The sequence below is a fragment of the Belonocnema kinseyi genome, chromosome 4 (assembly GCF_010883055.1).
Source record: "Belonocnema kinseyi isolate 2016_QV_RU_SX_M_011 chromosome 4, B_treatae_v1, whole genome shotgun sequence".
In the NCBI taxonomy this organism is placed as follows: domain Eukaryota; kingdom Metazoa; phylum Arthropoda; class Insecta; order Hymenoptera; family Cynipidae; genus Belonocnema; species Belonocnema kinseyi.
The window spans coordinates 109083914-109091791 of NC_046660.1; the positions used below are offsets into that span (position 1 = coordinate 109083914).

The window sequence follows — 7878 nt, forward strand, 5'->3', positions numbered from 1 at the left end:
TTCTGAATTTTTCAAAAAAAAAAATTCTAAAATCGGTGCATAATTGCGTTCTAAATGTCATTTTGAACCTCGTTTTCCGATTTCACCCCACTGTGCGTTGGTATGTCGTTTATAATATTTGTACATTTAATATTTTTCTTTGTACCCTCTTGATTGCATGGCTAGGGGAAAATAACAATTTCGCGCCATCGTTCCAAAATTTTAATTTTCTTTTTGCTAATGTTTATACGTTGTTTGTAGGATTTGTATGTGTCACTTTTTCGTTAACACCCTCTTGGTTATCTGGCTAGGGGTAAATCAAGGTTTCGTCTTATTCCCCCTGATATTTGCATTTTTCAGTACAAACAACGTACAAACGTTAGCAAAAAAAAAAACATTGGAAAATACAGAATTTTCGGGGAACGGCCCAAAATGTTGATTTTCCTCTAGCCGTGTAACCAATAAGTTACAAAGGAAATCTTGTAATGTACTAGCGGTAAAAAAAGCTGTACAAAAGTTAGCATAAAGAACAATTCAAAAATTAGAATTTCGGACGGGATGACACGAAATTTTAATATGCCTATACCCGGACAATCAAGAGGGTACAAAAGAAAATATGAAATGTACAAATAGTATAAACGACGTACAAAAGTTAGCAAAAAGAAAAATTGAAAAATTCAAATTTCGGAGGGATAGCACGAAATTGTGATTTTCCCTTAGCCGGGCAAACAAGTGGGTACAAACGACAATATGAAATGTACAAACAGTACAAACGACGTACAAACAAATTCAAAAAGAAAATTTCAGAAATTTGAATTTCGGGGGGATGTGTGAATTTAGACCCCGAAATTAATTTCGCCCCAAATTTCGTAACCAGGAGGGTAAAAACAATAATATTGGATGTACACACAGTACAAACGACGTACAAGCGTACGTAAGAAGTAAATTGAAGAAATGGAAACTTCGTGGGCCCAACTTCACGGAAGTCCGTCTCTGGGCCATTATTATCCCATTACTTTTTTTTTAGACATTCACTCTAATGACACTATTTTTATAAACTATTTGTCGCCACACTTTTTTGTCCCTTTAGAGTGCACACCACTCTGGCTCTCTTTCAAAATTCGGACTCTGGTGACGTTTTTTTTATAGTTCGCAAGGCAGGCCGTTCGCCAAGCGGGCAGTGTTAAAATTTCTGTAGAATATGTAGATATTTGGCGAAGTAAGTCGTATTTCGCGTTAAATGTTTTAAACTTAAATGTCTTTTAAAAACCGGTATTTCACTAATCTTCGAAGGTGCTGAAATTCATTACAATAATTATTCCTTCCCTTAAAATCTTATAAAACTTCAGTTTCACTCTTTGCTGATGCGATATTTAAGTTTTCGATAGTTCTTCGATATCATGGAAATCTTGATTGCTGCGTCTACTGGATGCTTTGATCGTCTATCGAGACGGAAGACACAAGGACCACAAAATGGTTTTGAGAGTCTACTAATATTCTAATAGGTATACTTTAAGTTGTTGGGGTCGCTGAACACGAATCCACTCGCAGAATTGAGACAGCATGTCAGGATTTGCAGTAAAATTTATAAAATGGTTAAAAACTTCGAATTTCTGCATAAATTTTGTCCCCAAACCTACGAAAGTCAAATTAACAGGCCTCAAATGCACAAACTAACAAGCCCCAAACCAGCAAGTCTAAAACTCACAAACCCCAAACCAAAAAGCTCCAAACCCACAGAGCCCGGTTAGGCCCACGACTAAAATTCCATATGCACAGGTCATATTCCTTAGACTATTTCAAAGTTTTTTTTAGAAATGCTCAGCATTGTATTTTTAAGAGAATTTTTGTTTTGTTAATTTGTTAGTTTTCTCCACACAGAAAAAATACATAAACAAATAAAGTGACCAAATTATTGATTATATACAACTTTTATAACCACACTCTGATTGTTACTTTTTTCTCATTGAAAAAATTGTGTGCTTCACGCTAGTTGCTAATATTTTTCATAAGATTGGCTTTTTCAACAAAACAAATGGCAGAAATAACTGGATTTATTAAATAGCTAATTAATATATTTAGAAACATACTGCAAATGTTAGCTAGTAACAGAAAAACTCCTCTCTTTTTCAATGAGCATGCTTCTAGGGCAGAAAAAATTTATGCGAGCTTATATCGATGGTACTGTATGCCTTCTTCAGTTCAGAAAAGACTGCTACATGGGTTTAACATACGAAAAATCTCTCGATTGCATACTATGCACAACCTAATTCACAAACTCTTTCATTCCTCAGATCTCTTCATTTCATCCTTGAAGCCTGAATGGAAAAAAGTTAAAGTTACAATTGAACGAGAAATCGAGGAACTGATACAACAATTCGAAAGTTTAGAATCGTAATTTATTTATTTTAAGTTTTTTCCTAATAATATCATTATTATTATAAATATCGATTGATTATTTAATTCAATACCACAAATAAAATTATCACCAAAATGATTTAGGAATAAATTTTTATTTAATTTCGTTGATTAGTCATCACAATAAATATCACTACAATAATAATTGAAGAAAAAAATGTCTACGAAGAAACGCTCGATTAAGAACCTGTTTAATTAAATTTCTATTAACAATCCATACGATTTATGTTTGATAGGGCTTGTAGTATATAAATGAAGTAAAACAATTGTGAATTACTTTTGATCAGAAACATCAATTTATCTATGCGAGAAACTTATTTATAAAAAATTTGTTTGAAAAAAAGTAAATTTTTACTTATGAATAATTAAACAGAGCCAACTTTACCTCGTTTCCTAGGGTAGAGGGAAAGTAAGGAAGGTGACTTACTTCATGTTTTAATAGGCCACGGAACCTTTTTCTCAGGCTGATGGCGTCCAGTTGGACTAATTTTGTATATTTTTCATTCGCTGTAAACAATTCTTGTAATTTAGACGAATAATTTGTTTTATACCTAGACTATCAGCATCAGCCATCTAGCCTCCACCCTGAAAATATGCATTTTGAAAAACTGGTTAAAAAAAATTGTCGGTAGTGGTAATTTTTTTACCGGTATTAACCATATTTTTTTAGCGATACCGACAACATTTTCGTTATCATTAATGATATTATTTTTTTTACTGGTACCAGTTTTGTATACAGGCAACCCTTACCTCAACGTTTCGCGTCGCTCAAAGTCAAACGCAAGTGCGCAGCAGCTTCCTCACTTTCATGCTAGAGATAATATATCCCATGCTTATTGCAGTCTGGTCCAAAATAATTTTAACATAAACACAAGTACACAATAAAGTTTGTTATCATTCGAGAAATGCAAGGACGCGGCCGGTGACACGCGCACTAGACGACTGAAGGTTTATGTCTTGGCCGCGTGGCATGCTATATCACCAGTGATAATTAAAAATACAGATTCAACCAGTAACAATTTTATTGCTTAATTTAATAATCACTGAAATTTCTCTAATTTTTAACTCATTAATCAGTATTAAGAATTAAGAATCTACGCTCATATTAAAATCCAAAGATATATACACCATACAGTGAAACCCTTCAATAGTCCTCCCTTCTATATCCCTTCTGAGAATAGACGCCGCGGCACACGTAGGCAATCACTCAGGCGTGAACAAACAAAAGCGGAGTGGGCTATAATGAGTTAGTTCCCACCCACCGCCAGCCCCAAAACTGACGCTAAAAAAGATTTTCACTTCACTTATGTTTTATTACTGATTATTTTTGGAGCAGAATTCACTTCAATGCTGAACTTTGCCAGTTCCATCAAAATCATTTATCAGATTCAGAAAATGATTGATTAGCGAGAGTAGTGACTACTTAAGGTAAGCGTTACAATCATTCTGACGTTTGCTCTTACCAACTCTCCAGTCTAAAGGCAATAGTTCAACTGCTTGAGGCATATTCTCATCTCTGTCGAACGTAAGGAAGTAAAAAAGATGCCACTATAGAGGCAAAGTCTTCGCCACAGTCACTCGACATGATATAAAGAACTTTTATATACACAACTCTATCCTATGGTCTCAAGTATATCATTTTTAATATCTCATTTATTGTTTTAATTATTAATTATTACAACACTTTCCGTGTAGAAATTTAAATGGGGAACTAGTCTGGTTCCCGGCCATTTGACGCCACTTAAAGTCGAGGGCTAGTCGTATCATCTGGCTAGCCCCCGATCAGTGGTTTCACGGTAGATTAGTCGGGGGCTAGTCAGGTGTCCCGACTTATCCTATTTGGAGCCTGATCGGGTACTAGTAGGGGTCATATAATAATACATGCGTGTGGAATATTAACCAAACTCCCTAAAATTTGTGTAGTCCAGGAGCTGGGTAGGATCCCGTATGCATTAAAGAGGTAAAGGATAAAAACTACGTAGTATTATGTATTTTGACCCGCTGAATCCAATGGTACCGGTTAATTTTGCGATAAGTGCCTAGGTTTTGTTTAAAACGCAATTGTTTAAAAAATTATGAAAAAATGATTTTTTTCCATGGGACAAATTTTTTTTAGATAATTTGAGGCATTTTAAGAAGAAATGGTCCCTTGTCATTTTTTTGTAAAATGCATATTTGAAAAGTTATGAATTTTTTAAGTTCAAAATTTGACGATTTTTTGCAACTTTGAATGTTAATAATTTTCGATCTATTGAATATTTTGAAAAAAATAAATAATCAATTTATTCTTTAAGTCTTCCTCTACCTATTAACCATAAGGAATGTCGGATTAACCAGTGGGAAGCCGTTGTTATTGATATTTACAAATAGCGTATTTTGGCGCGCGACAGCGCAGCTGCGCGGTGTGTGTGACTTGCTTGGCGCTCGCAAGTCCAATCATCAGTCTTCAAGTTACGCGATTCATATCGGCTTATTACAATTAGTAAAACATTCTTTACCTCTTATCGTTCATCAGTTTTTATTTATACACTTTGAACAGTTTTATTGCTTTAATATTACTAACAAATACAAATCTCAAATGCATTTATATCACAGAATAAAAAGAAACGAAAATTTTTTTTCATCTTTCTAGTCCTTAGTACCATTGTACTTATTTCTACATGTGTCATTTTTCTGACATAAACAGAATGAAATACATGGCACTTGAGCTGCTAAACAACAACATGATGAAACTCGTGAGCAAGTTGTACAACGACAGCTTGGTACAAATTCATCTGCCGGAGGTAATAAAAAAACGCTTTTTGTAAATATCAATAACAACGGCTTCCCACTGGTTAATCCGACATTCCTTATGGTTAATAGGTAGAGGAAAACTTAAAGAATAAGTTGATTCTTTATTTTTTTCAAAATATTCATTAGATCGAAAATCATTAACATTCAAAGTTGCAAAAAATCATCAAATTTTGAACTTTAAAAATTCATAACTTTTCAAATATGCATTTTAAAAAAAATTACAAGGAACCATTTCTTCTTAAAATGCCTCAAATTATCCAAAAAAAATTTGTCCCATTGTAAAAAATCATTTTTTCATAATTGTTTAAACAATTGCGTTTTAAAAAAAACCTAGGCACTTATCGCAAAATTAACCGGTACCATTAGATTCAGCGGGTCAAAATACATAAGACTACATAGTTTTTATCCTTTACCTCTGTAATGCATACGGGATCCTACCCAGCTCCTGGACTAGTGAAACATTCCCTAAAAGTTTATAAAAATACTTGTTATTTACGAAAATCTCCATAAACTTTTTTGAAATATTTAAAAGTGCTAAAATTTACCCAAGATTTAAAACAAACATATCCTACGCTTAAAACTGCATCAATTTATGAAACTGAAATTCCCTGAAAGTTGTGGAATATTAATTTTTAAAAAAGCTTTAGCTGGAACGTAGCAATGGAAGAGCTCCGCTGTGATGGAACCGCCATGTTGGTCACGTTAGTCTCTGCTCCAGGTAATCATGCTTCGTTACGTGTGGACTTCAGTCTTAAAGACTTGACGCGTCATTTCTGTTACGCGAGAGATAGCATGACGCGCCCTTGCGGATTTTCTCTAAAGCTAGCAGTCCAGAACCGCAAGACTAAAATGAAGGTGGTAGCGAAATCTGAACTGTACCGTGCTTAATAGTTCAATAGTAGTATACTGCTCTTCACTGATTAATCAAAAACTTGTATCTGTTCCAATATGGATTTTCTTAAAATTCCATACAAAGATATTTATAAATGTTCCTAGAAATTCGCAATTTTCTAAAAAATACTATAAAAAAATTAAGATTTCGTCTTTTTGTAGATTTTGATCGTTGTTTTTATAAAAAGTTGATTTTCGTATAAAACTATTAACTTTATAACTATTTATTAAGAATGTTTGAGATGAATTTAACATTAACAAATCGTTTCTTCAAAAAACTGTGCCCAACTAGTCCCCGATTAGTTCCCGACTGGGTACTTTGTCAAAATTAATAACCAGACTAGCCCCCGACTAGCCCCCGACTTGCAATAGGGCCAAATGGGGTTATTTCCACACGGGTCAGACAAATAACATCGCTTTACAACACGTTTTATGTATTTAAAATCATCTATCAATTAAAACCCTGCTAGAGATATTCGGTTCGATACGATGGGCTAGCCATATTCCACGTAGAAAGTTATTGGTGGGGAAAGGGGAGTGTCAAAAGTTCACGAATGTTTGCGAGAGGTCCCGGGGCTTCTAGTCAAAAGGCACGTGGATGCATGTTCTGCTGCACCTGCGGATTTCTGTGCGGGAAAAGCATAAGAGGATAGAACATTGGCACTACTTTTTGTTTAGATTTTATTCCTTGTATCATTAAGCTTTTGTTTAAAAAAAAACGAATAGTCAACCAATTCAACGTTCCTTTTGGCTTCCTTGCTTTTAAATATAAGAATATTTACATTTTTATAAAATAAGGAATAAATCAAAGTACCTAGAGGATTTAGGGAAAGGGTAATGAAAATTCCACGTTCTTCTATAATAATAGGAGGGTGGAGTGATGAAAAAGAGTCCACGTGATATATGGACTGCCCCTAAAAGCGCGCTCTTTAATTTTAGGCTGAATAATGAGTAATCTGGGGTTTGGAATGATTTACACCAACTCTTGCATTCAGTCCCCTGTTTTCGGCCTTCCTCGAATTGCTGACATCCACGGCAACTTTTTTATCTTGCGCTCTGATTGGTGGTCGCTTTTTCAGGTTACTCATCGCTCATTTGCGGAAGCTTTAAGGCTTCGAAGGTTTGTCACGGACTCCTCAGTCAAGTATATTACATAATAGGATGTATTCCAATTGAAAACAGTTCAGGCGGACCTGACTGGTTATTTTTTGATCCCCCTGAATTCAATCCAAAGATATTTGAAGATAACCCCCGACACTGGACTGAAAACGAGAGTTTGGTGTATTGTATTTTATTATATTATATATATAATTATTTTTATATTATTCCTATTATAAAATTCATTGTTGATATTTTGATTTATTGTAATATTCGCAGTATATTAATACATAGATACTACCGTAAGTCGGTAATTATTTAAATATGTTTGTTCTATCGTCAAGAGGGTGAGGGTCATGTCCCGCCTTGGTTATGCCACTGAAGTGATCCATGTCACAAAGCGGTATTCCAGCGATATCCACATGTAGCTAAGAAGGAAGAGTTACCCACACGAAAAAGTATTAGCTAAATAAACGCACTATGTAAATAATTTGCCAAACTAATGTCACCTTAAAAGCTGCCGACATCACGCTCTGCGTCTATTCCAATTTTTACGATTAAAATCTCTATTAATTGTGACATTTCTGATTTCTAAGATATTAATAACACAGGCCGACAAAATTTGACAAAGGTCCGGAACCAGAGACCAGACCTAGTATACCCGAAGGTTTTTGCTGCGCTGAATCCGAATCCGACCTC

General features: G+C 34.6%; 1 protein-coding gene across 1 annotated transcript in view; it reads right to left on the reverse strand.

Moving 5' to 3' along the window:
• LOC117171705 (protein artichoke-like) overlaps positions 1-7878 on the reverse strand; it is a 352979-nt gene that overhangs the window by 234237 nt on the left and 110864 nt on the right. The window lies entirely within an intron of this gene.